General features: G+C 28.9%; 1 protein-coding gene across 1 annotated transcript in view; it reads left to right on the plus strand.

Annotated features, from left to right (window-relative positions):
- Window positions 1-12,861: 12,861 nt before the first annotated feature.
- The window catches only part of LOC142320959 (semaphorin-1A-like), a 305,177-nt gene continuing 295,611 nt past the window's right edge, over window positions 12,862-22,427 (plus strand). Inside the window, exon 1 of the mRNA XM_075358947.1 lies at window positions 12,862-13,231. The gene's annotated coding sequence lies outside the window, so the exon portion shown is untranslated. The remainder of the gene's footprint in view (window positions 13,232-22,427) is intronic.

The raw sequence follows: 22,427 nt of genomic DNA on the forward strand, positions 1-22,427 counted from the left end.
ACCCGGTCTTGTCCAGTGGTTAACTCATCATTGCAAGTCAAATGATTTCAAAGTTGAGAGTTCTAAGGTTCAAATCCTAGTAAAGACTTTTAAATGGATTTGAATACTAGATTGTAGATATCAGTGTTCTTTCAAGGTAGGGTTTCAATTAACCACACATTTCAGGAATGGTCGACCTGAGACTAAACAAAACTACACTTAATTTGCATTCATACATATCATCATCCTCTGAAGTAATATCTTATGGTAGTTCTAGGCTAAACAGAAAAAGAGAGGGTCAGGGCAATGTTTTAGACCCCAGTTTACATCATCGATAGGTAACTTTCTCTTTTGATACTGCAGTTACTTTTATTCCTAACTTTTTTAATAATTTTATGTAGATCTGGCATTAAATGTCATGTGAAACACAGAATTTTTTGTGGCAAATTACAATATAAATGCAATAAAGGAAAAATAAGTATAATAAAGAAAAGAAATTTAGTAGTGTTGCATATCAAGATATGCCAGTATCTGGTCAATGCCTAATTTGTTTCTGATAAATATATTTTATTTGACATATAAAGTACAAAAACACACTAATTAGATAAGTTAAACTTGCCATATTAATTTCCATTGACTGTTTTTTGCAGTACAGATCTTCAATCTATTAACTTCTATTTTTATTACATTAAAACTTATTCTTTTTAATGATTTCTCTTTTTTAACATAAATTATAATGTTATCTATTGTGAAATTTTAAATGATATTATGAACATAAATGTAGTTGTGAAAATATTTATAAACACAAAAAAAAAAATACAAATCAATTAAAAAGTACAAGTTATAATTTAATACACACTGAAGGTGCAAGATACTGCACAAACCGGTTATTGGAAATAGATGGTAAGTATAACTAATCTAATTACTGTGTTTAGGTGGTTTATATTTCATATAATGTTAAATTTTATATATATATATATATATTATATATATATTCAAATTTTGTTAGTTACTGCAATGAAACTTCATAAGATTATCTTGTACATTTGTTGGCTTATATTTCAAGAAGACTGTTATTCATATTTTAAACCTATCTAATAATATTTTAAGTATTTGTCAGTTAACAGTACATCACTTGATTTTTTCATCATTGTTAATAAAATTGAAATGCAATATATACCATTAACTAAATTATTCTTTTTGTAGACAACAATTATTTGTTTATAATGTAAATAATAGTTATGAAAAGCAATTGATTTTGAGACATTACATAGTGTAAAATAAATGAAATAAGAATCAAATTATTGTCGTCAGTCAACTTTCACTTAGATACCCCCAAACATTTAATTATAATAAAAATGAATTTTATCTATGTTTACAGATAGAGAGCGGGTTTTGATTGATGAAACAAAGCGATATCTTCATTTAACAAATTATTTTAATAGAAGATATACTGTGTGAAAATTTAGAAATAGTTTCACAAGTTTTTTTTTTTACATGGAAATTCTGTTTAGTCCTTTATTGTTTTGCTTGCTTTGATGAATCTCTTGCCTGACAGTGGTTTGAAAATTGAATGAAACCATGCTCGCACCTATTTGTCAAAACTTTTGTAGAATATACTTACAAAGTAGATGGTACATAAATATTTCATGAATTTTAAATACCAGAACAATCAAAGCAAGTGGAAACCTATATAAAATTGTAAAAAATAATAAGAAAATAAATGATGCATTTCATTCTATAAAAATATTAAGTATGATTTAAAAAAAAATAATATAAAAATTAGTAAAAGGATCAGGTGGTATACCGATATCCTGTATTGATTTTTGTTACTATTCAACATTATTCTTAGCTGAAAATTTTAGCTCGGGCAAGTAGGTTCATATAACACACATTCCTGGATGCGATATAGATTTGTTACCATCTACATCAGTGAACCTTAATTCAGAATAATGTTTTTGCATTTACTCTTGGTAAAGCGCTCTGATCTTGTACGAGAGGAATCCTTGCTGCCTTAAAAGGAGCTTAGAATTTTTTTGAGCAAGTTGTCTTGTTTAGCAATCTTCTGTAGATTATTCCTTTCTAACCTTCTAACTTCCACTTTTTTCCTTTATTTTCTTCCACCTTGATTTATTAAAAGGGTGTTTTTCAATGATTTCTCAATGGATATCCAACGATGCGGGGTCTGTAAAAAATTCAATGTTCTTTGTATCTATCTAGTCTGGAGGAGGGTCTTTTCTTGTGTACCTACCTAGCTAGTGATTCTATTTCTGTAAAAAAAGTCTATATAAATACTTCTACCTCAGGTTAAATATTAAAGGAGTAAAAATGGAGCACCTAATCAATCCTAATAAATATTTTTGTTAGAAAAAGTTCAGTGCTATCATACATGAAATGAATTTAATAACTAAAACAAAACTATATTAATTTCACAACTGCTAATTGAATTTGTCTTATTTTCTTTTGTTTCAGGTAACTCAACGGTTCATTTAATATTCTAAGGGAGAGCTGCCATGTAAGTGGCCCTCCTTACATTGTGGTACTCCCTTTTATTGTAGGATAATTTTCTACTAAAGGTATTTACTTTTGTTATTATTGTTTAATATTATAAATTTTCATGTTAAAAATAAGTTGTGTAGTTTTAAAGTTGATAGTATAATATTCTTATAAAATCGCGGTAGGTGCCTAGTCCCAGTAGGGTCCCCTGATAGGAACTTTCCTGTAGGGAATTTTTTATGTTTATTTTTGTGTATGTATCTGTTTCAGGTTTTAACATAAATTTTACATTAAAATTACTTAGATAAGCAGTGTAAATTAAGTTTTATGAAAATAGATATAAATTTTGTATATGCTGTGTATGTTTTTTCAGGTACAACGTAGATATTATTTTATTATTAGTTACTTAAGTCGGGTCCGCGATCCCAATTCCTAGTCCCAGTAGGGTCCCCTGATAGGAACTTTTCTGTAGGGAATTTTTTATGTCTATTTTTGTGTATGTTTCTGTTTCAGGTTCAACAAAAATTTTACATTAAAAATACTTAGATAAGCAGTGTAAATTAAGTTTTATGATAATAGATTTAAATTTTGTATATGCTGTGTATTGTTTTTCAGGTACAACTTAGATATTATTTTATTATTAGTTAGTTAAGTCGCGTCCACGATCCCAATCCCTAATAGGGTTCTCCTCCCTAAGGGGGAGGTTTTTTAGTCGGTGAGGGCCCGACACTACCGTCTGTTGCGGGCGCAGACGGTGGCTGTTAGAGCTTTTTCCTCCTCCTACGCAAAACAAAAAAAAAAAAAAAAAAAATTAACTGTTCATATTATGTGCATTACTAATCGTTTACAAAGTGATTTTGAGTTGTAGGTGCTGTGCTGGGAGTATTTTTAAATTCATGGAAGCTGTGACAAAAAAATGGTTACCGATTCTCAAATGTAATATTGAAAGTGGAGAATTATTATGGAAAATTTTAATTAAAGTGACTATCAACCGTAGTTTCAAATCTGGATTGAATATTTATCTTGATCACTGAGTGCGCAATCAAAATTAACAGGGAGTTTTTATCGATTCATAAATAAGTTTTTCTTTGAGATTTATGCGTACATTTACCTCTAATGTAACAATAACCGTCTGGATGATTTGAGCATCCACTAACTTTTACAGAGACCATGTAGCAAATAAAAATGAGAAAAAAATCTCAGTATTATAAAGAAAATATAGTATTTATGAAAATAGCAAAACACTAATAACTGTGTGAATACAACACACAGTATAGACAATTGAAGCTAGACTGAATAAAATTTTAAGCTTTGTAATGGTAACAACAGATATCTGTATGATATCATACATGTCTACTTCCATGATACAATATACACATAATTTATTTATTTTTTCTTTATTTTTTATTTTTTATTTTTTAAAAGTAAAAATACAGAAACTATTCTGAATTATAACGAGTAGTTGATCAAAATGAATTTATTATAAAAAAAACATTACAAATTTATGATTTAAGTAAAACCTTAACATAGTAACACAATTTCAATGGCATATTTGAGATCAGCACCCAAATTACATTGAGGAAAGTTGTGTAACATGTTAGATACAAATTTTGCGTCGACAGTGTTATTTCAACATTTGACAATATGTTTAAATTTAAATAATGTTTTTATTAAAATTTAATAAAACGTTTAATTATTTAAAACAAATAATTTTAATTAACTATTTTACATCTGCAATGATATTACATTATAAGAATTAATTACATTTTTTGTAAGTAGAAGCAAAGTATATAATGCGCTAACACCAATCAGCTATGCATAATCTAATTACATGTTCACTCATTTAATGCTGGTAAAAAAGAAGTCGATGAAACACATGATGTTACTGTTCCCAACTGTGAGCACATTTCGCGAATCATTTTCTGTGACCTAGCAGAAGTTGTAAATTCAGTTACAGAATTACATAATCTGTCACAATCACAATGTAGTGATGAATATAAAGTACAAAAGAGGTAAGAGGTACAATTGCTTTCTATTTTATTAAGAATGATTTTCATACGCGACCAGTCCCACTGGTGAACGGAGTGAAGGTGTTGCTTGTAGAGCTGAAAGATTTCCTGCATTTTAGTGGGCTAGGCCTACTCTGTGTAGAAATGAGGGCAATTGCTTCAGCCCTCACTTTCCTTACTAAGCCCGGCATGAAATACTTTTTTCTTGAGAATGCCAATGCCATTTTGTGGGACATGCATCTCGTATCTTGTCGCATTCAATTTTTTGTTTACAGCAAATAACATATATAAATGATTATAATTATTTTATTGATTTATATTTTCAAAGTACAATTTCTTCATAAGTAACTAGAAATAAAAAAAAAAATATAACAGCTGCGGTTCCTCTATCGTGTTTTAAAATAAATATCTAAATATCAATCAGGTTTAAGGTTATTCTTGATTACAAATCATTATTCAGCTGTTCTGCAATTTTTGGACAAATTAATGAAAACTGCCAAGTTTTACTTTAGTGAAGATCTAAAGCTATCGTGAAAAGTCTCTAAAACGTATAGACAAATATGGCATGACCATGAATTTTGGTAAGAAAAAAAAAGTCTAAATATTTTATTTAGACCACTATATACACTATATGCACATATCTAAAAATGCTGCACTATCAGGCACTTGTTGCACCACAACAAACTTTTGTAGAAATGATTTTAGAAAACAACCACCCATCCGTTTCTGAACCCCTTGTTAGTTTCATTATACTGATTAACAGACAAATCTTTATCTTAATAAAGAGATGGTATTCAAGCAGAGTCCAAACAGGAGTAACAATAAAATCTCCAACTTGAACCGACAACTAAAGCCTTTGAGTGGCATTTAGCGTAAGGTTATGCGTTTTCATTCAGAAGAATAATCGCCATTGAGAGCAGTCTGCACAGTTTGATTTGTCCAAACTCCTTCAATTCATAATAAGACTCTGATATGGCTGCAGTCCCAAGATCCATCAATTCTGCTAGTAGATTCTTTTGTTCCCAAAACGTTGTGAAAATCATGTTTCAGTTCAATAATATCATCTGAATCTGTATGGCTCACTTCTCTCTGATTTTCTGGCATCATGACTATGTCACTCATAACATTAGTATAAACATGAGATTATCATCTACAGATTTTAGTTTCACTGTATGCTTAATCATAAAAATGAATTACAAAACACAGAATTAAAAGTTGGAAACAGCAATATCATCATGTCTATCATCAATTGCTCCTTTACCAGCACTAGACAGAATGAATAAGCGGTTGAACAAGTGATTGCATAATAAATTCCTAATCTGTGACTTCTGTGTTATACAAGTCATGTAAGATACAAGTGATACCATATAAAGTTGATTTCTTTATATTTATTATGACACGATATAACCATTCAATGTGAATAGAGTAAAAGGACCAATTTCAGGGCTGAATATCAGCTATAGTTTAGTCAGCTTCGTGCTGGTATGTAATAATTTTTAGACAAAGGCATCATTAAAACAATTAAAATATCCATTTTTCTCAGCAAGCCTAACTCGTGATGTTGAGTTTTTATTAAGACTGGCTCAGCGTTTTTTTTGGGAATAGATATGTGTCATGTCAGATTATCTGTTGAGTTGTGACACCTTCAGAGTCATATAAATATTAATTATTATTATTATTGTGAATTGGACTTCTTGAGTCGATTGGAATCCCTTTTCCTCAAATAAATTCCATGAATATCAATTACATCTTTGAACTTTGTCTTTGATAAAATTCTGGATTTATCTCTTGTACTGAGGCAATAGCTACTTTCTTAATGTCCCCTTAACAAGAGTGATATCTGTCTGCTTATGAAACTTATTTCTCAGGCAAATTATTCTATTAAAAGCACAACATACTAGACTTGGATATCTTGATGAATTAATTTACATTTCTTATAATTTAATTCACCGAATTTCTTCGTAACGTAAAGCATAAAGATAATTTTATTATCACTAAACAAATATAGTATAATTACTATACAACTTGTAGACTTGTTATTTATTTGCAATAATTTAATAACTAAACTGGTAATTTTTATTATTCAGCAATGTCAGGAGTACTGATATGGAGGACTTTTATCCCAGAATTTAATCAGAAATAGAATCTTCATTTTCATTAAATTAGATTGGAGAGGAAACGGTAAATCGGTGAGTTTTTAATTTATTATAATATATAAAATGTGGAACAGAATAAGTAAAAACCATTAAAAAATTAATGTGGAAAAGTGGTAACATCAACGTACATTTAAGTGTCCAGCGGCTGTTAGAGAGGGGAAGACAGTTGTAACAAAAGATTAGAAGGGCTCTAAGAAAAAAAAATTCCATAGGTTTTTTAAGTTCACAGAAATTATTTAAAGGATTATGAAAACTTGGGATTAACTCATCGCTTCTTGATTCTACAAATTTTTATTTATTTTATTATATTTGAAGGCTTAGTTCTATATCATAGTTTATAAATGTAATTAAATTACATTATATCAAAAATTATTATCTTGATCAATACAATATTAGTAATGAAGCGATTAATTTGTATAACATCGAAAGTTCCAAGTTAACTTCAAGTCTTTTAGATTACTTGATATAAGAGATGCAGCATATCCTGGTGGGTTTCAATCTACTTAATTTTAAAGGGAAAATTTTTTAAGTTTTTTGGGATAAGAGTGACATTTACACTTTCACTGTTGGGAAATTTTACTTATAATCACCAATATTCTTTAGCAGAATTTACAAAATTTACTGGAATATTATAATTTTCAAACAATATAAAAATCATTTTTTTTTTAATAAGTGTTAAGAGAATCAAGCTCATCAAATGAAAACACCTTTAAACCATTAATTCACTTTCAGGCATGATTTTTATTTGTAACTTACCTGTAAATTATGGTAGTAAATAATTTACTTTGTTATCCACTAAAAATTTCTGTACCTGCATCTTCATATAGAATCTGCCATAACTGTTTAAAATTATATTTTAATAAATGATTATTTTGTCATTATAAAATTTTTAACAGTAAAGCCCAAAAATATAATTTTAATAGAACATATGAGATGAAGAGGTAATAATGATTTGAAAATTAACATAATCACAGTTTACTTATTAACTAGTAAAGAAAAATTCTATTTTAAACCAGACTTTTGGCATTTTGTAGTGTTGTTCAGGACAGGTACAAAATGGTGGAAAAATTTCTGTTATCACACCATAATTTCTAAAAAAAATGAACAAACCTTCCAGCTGCTGTTGATGTAACCTATCATCGAAATAATCTGTTGGTTCCAATCTATTCTCAGCAGTTATATAAAATACACTTTCATGATTTATTACACCTTCAAATCTAACATTTTCCTCCGAGATCGTTTTGTTATTATGTAGCATTACTTTGTTCTTAGTAGTATATTAAATTCTTAATTTTTATAAATATATTATTTTTAATTTTACCTTCAAATAATTTTTGTGAACAAAAAAGAAAACAAAAACAAAAAAATGGGCATGTGGTGGTTGTAACTTTTAAAATATTATTAACATAAATTTATATGTAAATTACAATACAATACTATTGCAAACAATAATTCCATTTTACAATTTAATTTAATCTTCATTGTAGTTATTATCTCTTTTAATTATAAGAGTTTAATTTATTGTTAAATTTATTACAAAATCAAGCATTATTTGTCACACAATTATTAGTTTATCAGAAAATGTAATAACTATATAAAATATTATCAACATACCTCAAAACTTACTGAGAAATAATTAAAAAAAAAAAAAAAAAAATGGGAGAGATAATATAGATAGATACATAAAACTTTTGATGGTAATAAATGAACTTTTATTCTGTTTTTCATATACTGAATCTGTTCTTAAAGTATGCATTTCTTAAAGTTCTGCATTACCTATCTAAATGCTACTTGATCAGAGTAAGATGTGTATATTGCATACTTAAAATATCATACTCAAATGCGTGATAACTAAAAGAAAGTGTATACTTATACTGCTATGTTTATTCTTGATAAATATTATTGTGCAGTATACTGACAGGACAGCTTAACAGCAAGTGCACCATTATATTTATAAGGTAATCTAATTTTTATATTTCCATTAGCAAACATGTCTTAAAAGACGTAGCCATTTCCCAGATTTTGGAAAATATTTTAAATTCTTTAAGACAAAAAAAATTTCATTTTCAATTTTCTAAAATATAAAAACACTTATTGGTACTTACATATTAACGCCATCCCAGCTACAGCTTTATTTAAAAACAAAGTGGAAAATGAACAGCCTCTTTATTAATTTTAATAAATGGTTATTTATATTTATTTATTTTATAAATATATTTTAACCAAACTTAACCTACGCTCGCTAACCTTGACTAATTAACACTGTAATTTTTTGAGTATTTATTTAATAAATTCAGTAATTATTGCAATTATTTATTATTTAAATAATCAAAGCACTCCTGTTAATTAGTCAAGGTTAGCAAGCGAAGCGAGCGTAGATTAAGTTTGGTTAAATTATATTTATAAAATAAATAAATATAAATAACCATTTATTAAAATTAATAAAGAGACTGTTTTGAATCTATGTTAAACTAACTCTATATCGGCCCATTTTCCACCTAATTTAAACAAACCCTAGGCATTTTGTAACTAATGAATAATTAAAAGAAATAAGATTGTAAATATGTAATACACAATTATTCAGACACACAAATCACTCACAATGACGTGTTTACTGGTTCACTACTATCTCACAACTGGCATTGTTCTGATGAATGTGTGCTGCAGTAGATCACGCTTGTACATGTCTGAACTTGCACAACAGTAGCAATGGTTCCATCATATTTACAATGCTCTAGGTGCTTTTACTTGACAATTGACAAAAAGAGTTGTAAAATATTTAAAATAACAAAAAACTGTGGGTGATGGAGAAATTCCAAACACATATTTGAAAACAGGATAAAAAAACTTCATTAATTACACCTATTGGTACTTGACAAAAATCATGTTGGCCAGTGTAATTATTAACCTCTGATTGTAAAAAAAAATTTACAATAAATAATAATTCAATAATAACAAAAAAAAGACAAAAAATCAGAACTTAATGAAAGAAATATTTTTTTAACTTTTCATTTTAAAAAAAAATATGGATATATAATTTAATAGGTGTACAAGGAAGTCATATGGTGTCCACATAAGATTTTTTTTATACCTAAATGATATTTGATGTGATGTCATTCAGTTATTTAAATTATTTTCATGTGAAAATTCAAGCAAATTTGTAAAAAAACATAAACTCTAACTAATATATCTCTACATTTGAGAGAAGTTCACTGGCAGTCTGTTTACACTATTTCTTTGCATTCCTTTTCTTATTTTTACAAATAAGTTGTCTTTTTTTTCATTTTTTGATAGTTTTCCACCATTAAAAAAATAATGAAACTATAATGAAAGATTTCAATCAAGGTAAACGTAAAAAAAGCTTAAAAAAAATTACTTCACAATTCATAAAATTTTTACTTTTTGAAATTGAAAAGAAATTACAAGTTACTTGTTTTTAATTTCACCATATCATGCAAGTGAAATTTAGAGCATTGTAAACGTTTATTTTTAATCTTTAGAGAGTTTTTTGAATCAATATTATGTATTGTTAAAGTTTATTTCATGTTATATGTGGAATATCCCACTTACCCATTCCTAACATGATCTAATGCATAATTAATAATTGCTGATCTAAACAAAATATTTATTTTTTAATAGAATACTGATGCATGTAATTTTTTAAAATATTTATAATGAATAAAAACATGCTGAGGGCATGAAACTCTTTTCTAAGTGGAAGTATTTGTTTTTCAGGATAAGCAACTTCACATCTCATCTAAAAGATTTTGAATTCAAAACCTGATCATGCTTGCCTAATTTTATGTGCTAAAAAAATCATATTCATAAAAAAAAGGTATTTTGATTTCATCCTGTACTTACTAAAATGAATGAATAATTTTATAGTTTTAAATATTAATAATTAAAATTATTTATTTAAAATAAGCATTTATTTCTCCCTTATACATAAATAATATTATGTATTTTAGTATAATCTTTTTGTAAAACCAAAAAGGTTGTAGGCACTTTGACATGAGATTCAAGCCCTCCTAAAACTGACATACCAATTCTTAAGAAAACAAGCATCCCATTACAGGATTACGAAAGAAATTGAGTAATGAGGAAGTTTCCTGTTCTCTGCTTTATTAAGCCAAACATACTGTTGCACATTGACATGCTAAACCTACCGAAATGCAGATGTTCAGCTTCACAAGTGATTCTTTCTTTCTATTCATCTCGGAGACTAATTGTGTAGTGACTCCTCTCAGAAAAAGTAACTCCAATTAGTTCCTTTTGTATCTCAGATACAAAATATATGCTTTATAGGTGTCACATGATAAGAAAGACTGACACAGATAGTGTAAAGCATCTCATGTGTTTTATATTGTTCATTATATGCATAATAGTGATTCTTAATAACTATTACATTATAGTTATTATTAGTAAACTTACTTTATTTCATACTGAATTTCAGAGATTTAACTCTACAATGAAACTGAATTAATTAAGTACAAACTAAAATGTTGATCAAAAATGATTGTGAAATGTTTAGCCAGAATTAAAATTACTGGTTAATACAGGGAACTTACTTTATTAGAAGTACTACAGCATTGTTTCCAGGGACACCAGATGAATTTTGAGGAGTTACTTTCACTAATATTCCTATGTTTATTATTAAAAATATTTTATTTTTTTAAAATTATTCAACAATGTTAATATCTACAAAGTAATATGTACCGAGACCATTAGGTAATGGCTTGTTGGTAACTACGGCTAACAGTTTTCGAACAAATATACTGGGTACTATTTTAAAACAGTAAACTTATGAAAATTTATTATATGCCTATTATTTTGCTTGCTAACAAGGAGTATGTTATAAAAGTTCATAAAAATTGTAAATTTTTATGTAACATTTTTAATTGTAAAATTGTAAATTGTAAAAATTGAAATTGGAATGCATATTGCAATGGTTATAAAGCAAATGAAAACATTTTGAAATAAGTTTTTAAAGATGTTTTATGTACAATTTGGTTCAGCTTCACATTGTAAAAGTTTAAATTTTAAACAAACATCATTGTCAGCAATATTTATCATAGACACGTATACCAAATTTCATAAAAATGTAAAACTTGCTTGGTCAATTATTGTTTAAGTCTGAAGAAACAACTCCTAGTCTACTTTTATTAATCTGTTATTGACTGCTTTTGTTAAGAACTTCAGATGCCCATCGCTGATGAAAAGTAATTATGTTTTAAATTATAGTAAATAATAATTAAAAAAATTATCATTATTATAATATTTGTTCAAATAATTTATATTGAAATACTTTATAAGCAATGTTAAAAATTGTTTTCAAATTATGCAAATTTATCATAGTAATTTTCATTGAAAGGAATATGTTGTTATTCCTTTCAAATTTCACGAAAATACCACTAACAAAATATCTCATAGGTAATTATATGGCTCTATCAATCGCATGGAGTTATTTCAGAAATTGTACACTAACACTAAAGACATCTTTTAGAAACAATATTCTACTGTAATTTGAGTGTCACATCAACGACGATTTCAAAAATTATATCACCTTTTTTTTCGGCCAGGAATAAATCAATCAGTATGTATTTCTTGAAATTAATTTAAACTCTAAGATTAAATTGAACGCTTATAAAATAAAAAATTCAGAGCAAATATATGTATACTAATCTAAACAGGGATTTTGTTATGAAATATATCAATTGACGAATGTAACTGAAAATGAGGTGATTGTTAAACCCTGTTAAAAAGGATTAATTAATATTTTTGTAATAGATCTATAAATTAAAATATTAATTTAAGTTATCGAAAGATTTAGAAAACTTTAAAATTAAATAAAAAAATTTCTTACAACTTCGAAAGCCACAAACATTAGTTTTATTTTAGTTTCAGGTTTTGTCAATAGATGGCGTAAAAGTGAGTTGATTAATTCGTGAAGTTTGCGAGACGGTTCTAATCCTGAATAAAACACAAGTGAATGATATAATGTATGCAGATAATTCGTTTATAATAGGTTTTCATATTTAAAATCCATACCAATTTTTTTCAAATGAAAAAAAATATACGAGGTAATTATTGGGGTCTACGTTTTGAGTACTATTGAGAGCCGCCCATTGTAACTGGTCAAGCAAGTTTTTTCCCCCACTACCACCCTCTTAGCGACTGATGTCTCGAGCGCTGCAAGCGAGTGTGTGAACGAACTGTGTTGTTTAGTTTAGTTTTTTGGTAGTATACTATACGGCTTTTAAAAGCTGCTGTTATGAAGTAATACTAAATTAATCCTTTCGTTGCTGTTTTTGAGATAGTTAATTATCATGATTTAGAATAACATTGAACATACGAAATTTAAAGAAAACTGTGATTTTGTTTTGTCATTAATAGTTAACGTTGTAAACAGATTAGACTCATGCTTGTTACATACATACACAATTCGTGAAGTGAAAGTTAAATGCAATGACACTAAGTTGTTAAGTTTGCATCTGTTGTAAGCACCCGGTTTGAGTGAAAATTTCGTTTTTTTTTGTTAAATGACATGCTGCAAAGGATGTCAGTGAATTGTTATGGATTACAAATCTAATGGTAAGTTTTATTTTATACATTGGATGTATGTAGCTTGTATGTTTACTGTGGTAATATAACATTATAAGTTTATTTTTTATGGACTAGATGATACAAAACTTTTTCATTTTCTTGCTCAATATAGTCTATATAATATTTTCAAATTCAGTTTACTTTATATGTAAACAATGAATTTTATTTAGTTTAAATTTCCGAAAATTAGAAAACTGTTTACGAGTGTATAATCGTTTAAAAATCATTCGTTAGTTTCAGAATTTCTTCAGATAAAGTTTTGAGTAATTTCGTCAGTACAAATGGATACGTCAATAGTTTTATACTTATATATTTGTAATGACACTTTGAAATCATTCAAAGGATGAGATTAATTTCCTCGTAGTGAGTGTGTGTGTGATTTTATTTTAACAAGCTATCGTAGCTCAACTACTATTCATAAAGATGTAATGTTAGTAATTTATTTGATTTAAGTGTTTGAGCTACATCAAATAGGGTTAGGATATTGGTACATAAAAAAACGAATGGTCATTTAAAGTCTGGTATGCGATAAATATGACTTGTTTTTTTTTTTTTTTTAATTTAAAAATGCTAGACGTATTTATAGGATGTGAAAAATGATGTGGCCTATCAGTATTTCAATTCGTTTTCGTTTTTCTGTTGTTTATAAAATAGCTTCTAATGTTAAAATTTTAAAAAGTTTGGAAGAAAATGCAATCGATTTAAGATGATCAATTATAATTTAGTTAATATTATTACAAATTGCGCAGTGATTTTAAAACGTTTGTATAAAGTCATAACGTTTTTGTTGGTATGTGTTTTTTTTTTTTTTAGTGGTGTATTAATAATTTTCTTGTAACTTTCTCGAAAGTTGGAGTGACCAGTAATAGATTGAAGAGAAAATAAATTGAAGATAATTATTCATGGTAGGTGATACAATATAAAAATATTTCGGGTAGGTATTTAGGCGTATAAGAGGTCCAGCGAAAGGATTTGTCCACACTTCAATATTTTTGTCCTGTACCCGGTTATCTTAGCTAAAAATAACTTCCGTGCAATTTGAGATTCACATATAAAATTGAAGACAGGGAATCGTATTATCCTCTGTAGCTGAGACTTAACGAAAGTTTAACATCTTGTTCAAGTATAATATTAAAAAACTACTACTAAGTGACTTAATTGCTTACATGTTAAAACTAGCGTAATAGTTGGTAAACTACTAACTAGTAAAAAAACGAATAAAAGAAGTATTCATTAAAATTTATTGCAATTTTTCTGATATTGTAAAGTTTTTGAAGGTTTGATCACAGAATTTTGTGGTAAATGCAAAGATTTGATTGCGTTAGAGTTTTTTTTTTAATAATTTGTTACTTTGTTAATTTAAAGCAAATCCCAGTAAAATTGTATGCAGCATTATTTTTGTGTTTCCATCCTTTTAATTTTTAATATCATAAACCTATATGTTCTTATTTAACAGCAAAACATTAAACCGAAATTGTGTTATTCTGATTAGCATTATAACGGTAAACCATATTCTTAAACTGGCAAAAAAGATGATAAATTTGAATTTAAACTCCTAAAAAAAAAGCTGGGTACTTATGTATTAACGCCACCGCAGCTACAGGTTTATTTAAAAACAAAGTAGTCAATTGGATTTCGGTGGAAAATGGGCCGATATAGAGTTTAACATAGATTCAAAACAGTCTCTTTATTAATTTTAATAAATGGTTATTTATATTTATTTTTTTTATAAATATAATTTAACCAAACTTAATCTACGCTCGCTTCGCTTGCTAACCTTGACTAATTAACAGGAGTGTTTTGATAATTTAAATAATAAATAATTGCAATAATTACTGAATTTATTAAATAAATACTCAAAAAATTACGGTGTTAATTAGTCAAGGTTAGCGCGTACGGTATGTTTGGTTAAATTATATTTATAAAATAAATAAATAAATATAAATAACCATTTATTATAATTAATAAGGAGACTGTTCATTTTCCACCGAAATCCGATTGACTACTTTGTTTTTAAATAAAGCTGTAGCTGCGGTGGTGTTAATACGTAAGTACCAAAAGCTGATTAGGTATTATATTTTGTGCACACAAATGTTTCTTTTTTGATTTGTAGAATTTCTGATACTTTTGGTGGAGAATACCTCCTTGCTGTTTCAAGATGGCTCTGAGATCTAATACTATATTTAAAACCATCTCGTCTTTGTGTGCGCGTCTGTGTGTATTCATATGTTTCCAGAAATATCGTATTTATGATATTTTTGGTAGATAATGTCTGACTACCTGCATTTGTCTGTGGGACACTTTTGTTAATATTATTTTAAATTACTTGGGCATGGGACGTTAAGAGGATTGATTACAAATGAAATATTTAACAACGAACAAAACCCTGGCGAAAATAGTGCCCCTGACAGATATTCTTTACCGAGAAATTCATCTGACCTTTTCTAAACGTGCGTATATACAATAGTCACGCACAATGCAGCCGTGTCTGTTAATAATTATTATTACTTATATTTCAGTTGTAATGGAAGTAAATTTCGGTTGACAAGTGTAAATTTTAAATGAATTAAATTAACTTTACATTTATTGTACTGGAACTACTTAAAGTGTAATTAATTGTTCTGCATTTAAATTTCGTCGGAAACCATTAGGAATTATCTCTAAAATTTGGAAATTTTCTTGTTTGCCTTTTAAAAATTGTTATAGAATTAATGTATTTTTGAAAAACTCAAAAGAAATAAAAAACTACTGAAGGTGTATTTGTTAGTAGTTTTGTACCTACCAAAATTTATATTTTACCTTTGTTTATCTTTTCGTTATCGTAAAATTCTGAAGAGTAAAAAACTACTACTTTACAAAAATGTTTCTATTTTTCGCGATTATTAAAGGTTTGTATATTATTTCAGATTCTTTATAAATGTATCTAATAATTGAATTAACTGTTGTAAATTAAAACAAAATATATAAAAGAAAAGATTTATTTATATATATATATATATATATATATATATATATGGAATGTAATGCAAAGTTGGCGGGAGTTTATTTCTCCCTACAATCGCAGAACCTGGACAGAGTCCCTTGCTGCTGGATGATTCTAATCGGGCGTGTTTTAAAAGGTTTATTTTAAATGGCGGGTCTAATTTTTCAAGTTTTGTTTATTATTTAGTATTTTTAAGACGGATTTAGTTGCATTCCAATCCGTTGTTGAACCAGCGTTATCGAACCCATTTTATGGGCCGACCGCGGAAGGCTAGGCTTATGAAGCCTGTCCTCCCGACGTAATTCCCCTTATATATATATAAATTTCAGGGATAAATGCAAAATTTTATTATTTGTACGTGGTTTACAAAATTATAATTGTTTAGTACAAATTTCCCTATTTTTACCTTACATTAGTATGTTTATTTGTATTCCCATGACCCCGAAGAAATTGGTTTTACCAGTTCTCACGAGTAGCTATCAAACAATTCGTCCCAATCATACAAATGAGACGGGATATTTATTTAAAAAGAGAAATTTAAAATCTTGGATGTAATTTTATTTTTCTTTAAATTGAGAAAGCAAAATTTAAGAATATGTACGTATAATATTAATTTACTGTTTATTTAGTAAAGTAAAGCCTCGGAACATTTTTAATAGCTCTACTTATTAATATTAAATAAATTAGTTCAATAGTAGAAACAGAAATTTTATTAACCACTTAATATAATAGTTCTGTAATATTTTTTTGTTTTACCTGGATACATTTTCGAAACGTAAAATAAATCACATACAGTAAAATAATTAAGAGTTAACAATGAAATTATTGCAGTTAGAATCTTAGGGTTGTGCTAAAAATTTTTATTATTTTTAAGTTGCAATACAGATTAACTATAATTGACACTAATTGTCTTATTGTTTTTGTGTTCATACTAGAAAATGTCTACGAATGAAATAAAAAGTACTTGACCATTGTAATTTATTTATTAGATAAGAGCGATTTATTGTGTGTGCGCGCGCGGTTTGGGAGCAACTGGTAATACAAAACAAGGTCCTTTAACCTTTTGCAAAATATATAATCCAACCATTAGAAATTATGTTTTCTTCGTTCTGTTCTTTCATAACAATTATAATTGATTTATTTACATTTTAAATTGTAAACAATTGTGAGTGTACACGCCGCGTGTTCATTCATAATATTCTAGTAAGAAGCTGAATATGTAGGCGACATACCGTAAGTTTTGTCACCTGCGCAAGTTTATCGATACACGCGCACTACGTTTGACTCCCTCTACGTCAGTTTGATTCAAGTTTAAAAGGACATTACGCGCAGGTCAGAAGTAAGTGAATCATAAAACTTTCCTCCTTTTATTTATATTCGCGTGTATCGCCACTATGAACAGTCGACGAGCCATTTTAATTTGTGTCTTCGCTTTCGTGTTTGAATCCAGTCGGTCGCAATACTACTAAACTGGAATTCAATATTAGAAACGGTTAACTTAGTAGTTCATTTTTTTTTGTTATTGTGGTATTACATGCAATAAAATATAGTCTGCTTTAATGATCAATAAATTATTTATTCTTTAATTTTTACTTTCCCTTGTATCTTTTATTCCACGTAGGATATTACAGATATACACTTTTATAAATCAGTAATTAAATTAATATATCGCATACACGTCTTGAATTACTTATGAAGTTGGGGGTTTAATTTTGTTGATCATACGTGTAATGATAATTATAACTTCTTTTAATATAAACTAAGTTTTTTTCGCTTAATTATCTGCTTACTTTTTAATTAATTTTTTAGAATGGACAAAATTACTGCGGTCATTAGTCGCTAATTTCCCTCATCAGTCATCCAAAGTAAAACTACCATACAGTGATGTTCTTTACAGTGTTTTTCTTTACTTATTTTTTTGTATTTTTAGTAAATTCTGGGTGTTTGTTCCTATGATTTTACATATGAGATGGAGAAGTTACCAATTAACGATTTTTAATTTACCATTTTCCTTATAGCAACCGTGTGTAATTGTAACGTCATAAAATTGTCTTTTTCGTATTGTATTTCTTATAAGCGTATTATTTTTACAGTAAATTGCCGGTTTTTAATTCAATTTTTAGGTTAACTTACAGCATGTAGTGGAGAGATTAATAATTTTGGATCAGCTACCAGCTGTTCCAAATTTTGAGAAGGAAACGAATGGTTCTCGTTCACTATCTTTTAGAAAATGCGGACCCTGCATCATCCAACTGGGTTCTCAGGAAACAATCTCGTCGTAGAATAATTAGAAATAAAATTGTATTCGATCTTGATGACATCTGTGGTAGTAAGACGGATATTAACATCGCAGATATACAGACAACTCCTACACATGATAAATTGTGCCAGTCTTGCGTACCTCAAAAGAGTTGCGGACTCCCGTTCCTGTCTGTTACTGAATAACCTCTATCAAATCGTTACCAGGACCTCCCCGATGGAGAGTGATAACATTGAGAATTCTCGAAAGAACGCAGTTATTTCCAGCCAATAGTTCTATACGGCATTACCCATGTTATGCCTAGAAATTGTGATTAGTAAATGTGATTACAATATAAAGGTAATTAGCCCTAAGCAATTGTGATCTCGAAGGATGTTAACGTGTACAATAGGATAATTGATTCACAGTTTGATTCACGTGAACACAGTTTGATTGGTCACACGTTTACGAGGAAAGACAAGAAGAAATTTAGGATTTTTCTAAGGAAGTTACATGGCTTAGTTCCGATAGATATCACCAAGGGAGAAGTTGAAGAACACAGACACGTAATCCGAAGCATAATCAACGCTCCTCATCGGTTCACAAAGACGACGCTTTTCATCAATCTAGAGTAGAAAGATAACAACGAGATACATCGCGAATTGTGGGGTTACATTTGAGACACCCATAAAACTTCCTAGATTAATGAAATACATGCGATACCAACAGTCTGGCCACACTAAGAACAACTGCATTCGGCTTTACCGTTGTGTTATGTGTGCAGCTGACAGTAGAACTGCAGATTTTTCTAAAGACAGAAATTCTCCGGCTACTTGTGCTCTCTGCGAGTTGGGCCGTTCCGCTAACTAGTGAGTGTGCAGGGTTAATAAGGAAATTTTGGACAGGAAACAGTGGCAAAGGGTACAACCTTCTATGAAAAATGCTTCTCCACTATAGACTCGGAACAAACAGAGCGCTTCCTTTGACTTAGGCAATGCAAATTTCTCTTGGTAGTTTCACAGAGCTGTCATGGTTCGTAAGAAACAGTGAAATCCACGAATATCTGTGTTTACCGTATATTCGAGAAGAAATACAGCGATTCGGTACAAAATATAAATTTGGGCTAAACACCCGCGTGAACTATTTAGCTATTAACCTTCTAGACGGTAGTCAAGACGTTAGAAATCTAAAATGACTCTACGTGATGGTCCTTGGTCCTTGATGACTAAGTGGTTTGAGGTGGAAGTGCATCAACTTTGTGTTACCCATCATATTATTATTTCACTTCGTTAAAGTTTAGTTATTATTATTTCATTTTTAATTATTGTTTTATTTTCATTTTACCTTTTTTTAATGAATTTTTATGATTGTTTTTGTTTTGTGTTTAACTATCACTGTTATTAAAAAATTAATTAATTAATTAAAAAATTATCGTTATTAACAAATTAATAACGATGGTAATTCGTAAGTATGGAGATATCAGAAAAATTAATTACAGCTTCTTTGATTATAGGGCTCGAAGGTAGATGCGTCTCTGATCTAACTCTATGTGTGAACTTGCATTAATTGTTCGGTATAGGAATCTTAGTACGAATAAGTAATTTTTGAGGGGCTTCGATGGAAGCCTCTTTGCTTGTGATGGTATTATGATTTTTTTTTTAATGCTGTAACCAAATGTAACTTTTATTTTGAGACAAAAAAAAAATTATAATTGAGAGAACTAATAAAATGTTCTGTATCCGAAATTTAAGTATTTAATTTTCTAACAATATATAAGTTTTACAGAAATTAAACACCGTCTTATATCGAAAGAGGTATTTAGGATATGAAGAAAAACTGATTACTTAATAATTTTCATTGTTAATCGTATATATGAAGTATTGAAATAAGTATTATGCCGTATTAATGTCTCTATGCCGTGACAAGCATGAAAATCCGTGACATCCTAAAAAACGACACTTCAGATTTTGTGATCATCCATTTGGCCTGCTGAAAAGCATCTGCTGCATTCTGACAATAAATAATACAATATATTAACCCAATAATTTATTAACGTAAGGCTTGTTCATAAAAAAAAGTTTAAGTAAACAACTTTTCTAACGAGACATGAGAAAAATGTGAAAAATACAAATGAAATGAGAAAAATACAAATGAAAAAAAAAATTAATAACGATGGTAATTCGTAAGTATCGAGATATCAGAAAAATTAATTACAGCTTCCTTGATTATAGGCCTCGAAGGTAGATGCGGCCCTTGTTGCTGTGCTGAGTGTAACTATAGCTTGATACAGAATAATAAGTATGTATATAAAATAAAAACATAGATACCTTTTAATATATTTATCACGGATATGTTTTAAAAATTCATATAGCGGTCTAAAAATTTGTCAGTAGCTTTAACCGAGTATGCTTTTTATTTTGAATCAATCACCTGTGGAAACAAGAGGTAATATTTAGAAAATATTTTCAGTGCTAAATGAAGCAGAGATTTTAGATTTTCATCAGTTAACATTTAAGTGTGTGAAGATGATACTTGTTTCTAGTATTAAAGCGGTGAACAAATTTTAAAAAATCAAATTATTTATATTTTCTTTAATGTACATTAATACTGATTTGTCATTATATAACAACTAGTATTCTAAATTGCATAAAGCTCTGCAAATATCTAAATTAAGAACGATCTTGTTAGCTCGTTTTGAATATATTTTCATTTAAAAAAGCACATCTCTGGTATCAGAAACATACAAACCGTACATTGGATGATATTGAAACAAAGAGAATTGTCACCACATTAAATGGTACAATAGAATAGTCTCCCAATTTTTTTGAGGGTGAACAAAATGGACAGTTTTTTTCGAGGAGGAGAGGAATTTCTACCAGACATCCCCTGCCCACGCACAGGTGGTAGTGTCGGATTCTCACCGACTAAAACCTATCCCCTTTGCTAAATCACACGCGGACCGGACCCCCCTGAGCATTACTCAGTCCCCGGTGAGTCTTTCTGCCATAACTCGAGCAAAGGGTGGCGTTGCACAGGACCCCTGTGGAGTCCCATGTGCAACATCGACTACGTCCACCTACGCTGAAGCGTGGGCGAACGCCTCCGTAACTCGCAGGCTGTCCCAACGTCCTATGCCTTTGCCTCCTTTCTCCGGATGGACACTGGACAAAATGAAGATCTTGTTTCTTTTTCTGTTTTACCTTCCGGAACCACCGTAAGGTATTAACTTAAGATGATGAATGATGATGATGATATGTATGAATGTAAATGAAGTTTAGTCTTATACAGTCTCAGGTCGGCCATTCACTGCGCTGTAGAATAAAAAAATAAAATAAAAAATCAATAACAGAACAAAAATTTGCGTTTTTCTTTGCTATTTACTTTTATCTTAAAAATTGAAAATAAATAGCTTGGATTTGTTTTCAATTACATTTTAATGAAGATTGGTCCATCCGTTTATTTTCAATAAAATAAAAGAAAACAATTCTTGTTATACTAATATAATTATGATATAACTATTCTTGGATATCGTAATCTATAATTGCTAATTAATTATGTACTTCTAAATAATAAAGCCATTGTAACATTAAATTTAGTAGTATTTAGATATTACAGTAACATTTACTAACAATACATAGATTGATGTTCGTATATTAATCTTTAATTATCAGATGTATGAGTTGAATTATAGAGATTTTGTAAAATTGCAATTATGTTCGTATTCATTCAGTGTTCATGATTAGTAATGAATATCCAAGTAGCATGGTAACATCCGTACTTCTTGTAATGGATCCATAAAAGAATGGTGTCGGCGAGAGTCTGTAAGTACTGTTGGCGCTGTATATAATCCTGCCGTCAGCCCATACAATATGGAGTGAAATTGCTAACACACTGTTTGGATATAATAATGATAATATATTTTACTGTGTGTTAATATTTTATTTCAGTCCCCTTCCGTACAT

Source organism: Lycorma delicatula, chromosome 3 (assembly GCF_047948215.1).
Source record: "Lycorma delicatula isolate Av1 chromosome 3, ASM4794821v1, whole genome shotgun sequence".
NCBI lineage: Eukaryota > Metazoa > Arthropoda > Insecta > Hemiptera > Fulgoridae > Lycorma > Lycorma delicatula.